This window comes from Atta cephalotes (assembly GCF_000143395.1).
Source record: "Atta cephalotes unplaced genomic scaffold scaffold00022, whole genome shotgun sequence".
NCBI lineage: Eukaryota > Metazoa > Arthropoda > Insecta > Hymenoptera > Formicidae > Atta > Atta cephalotes.
In genome coordinates, this window is record NW_012130086.1 from 3,690,943 (window position 1) to 3,691,992 (window position 1,050).

The 1,050-nt window shown below is 29.9% G+C and overlaps 1 non-coding gene across 1 annotated transcript; it reads right to left on the reverse strand.

Moving 5' to 3' along the window:
- Window positions 1-585: 585 nt before the first annotated feature.
- On the reverse strand, window positions 586-658 carry Trnav-aac. The gene has a single exon. It is a non-coding gene; the product is annotated as a tRNA-Val (tRNA).
- Window positions 659-1,050: the final 392 nt, after the last annotated feature.

Consider the following 1,050-nt stretch of genomic DNA (forward strand, 5'->3'; position numbering starts at 1 on the left):
CTCATTAAAAATATAATATCACATTTCTGAAAGCCCAAACTTTACTTTAGTAAAAGATATGTTTCTGTCCGGGATCGAACTGGAGACGTGAATCTTCCACGTGTTAGACGGACATGATAACCATTACATCATGGAAATGCTCTACATTACAACCTATATACCTATGTGAACGCTATCGGTATATGCTAATTATAGCCGCAGACGTAATTAGTAAATTATGTATCGGTCCACGTGCATGCTGCATAGAACATTATAAATTATGTCTCCTCTATGCAGCTATTTCGCAAATCCCTCATTTTACATAATATTCAGCAATTAAGACAGTAACCGTAAAAGGAAATACAGAACTTCAGCAGAAAATCAGTTTTGAGAAAAATGTACTCGAGACTTTCACCTTAATTGCAAAATGGTAATAATGGCAGCTACTACTTTATTAACTGTTAATGAAGATAAGTTACCTGAAAATATTAGGTGAATTAACAAAAATCTTCAAAATAATTCTATTTTATCATCTAACAACTAGCTCTGATATTGTTTTGTTACTTAATTTTATTTCTTTTAAATTAATTTCTGATGTAAAAAAAATGTTTCCGCCCGGGATCGAACCGGGGACCTTCCGCGTGTTAGGCGGATGTGATAACCACTACACCACGGAAACCTTGTTAAGAAAACACTTGTTCAGTTTCAGTGGTGTTCGGCAATATAGGTTTCTGCTCTAAATCATCAATATCACAAATCTACATAACAATATTTACTTACTTAAATATTTATAGTTTAGAATATGTATAAACAGAGAAAATTTTAATCGTTCTAAACTGTTATATATATATTCTCACTGTTAAACCTATAGTCAAATTTAAATCGCCACTATAGTCTAAATTATCACATCACAATATTAACTTACTTAATTATTAACTTACTTAAATATTTATAGTTTACACTGTTAAATCTATAATTTCAAATTTAATTTAATTTAAGTTGTAACTGTTCCTACTCAATATTTAACCATTGTTTAGTATAAAATCGTTATTTTATACTAAAAATGGTTAA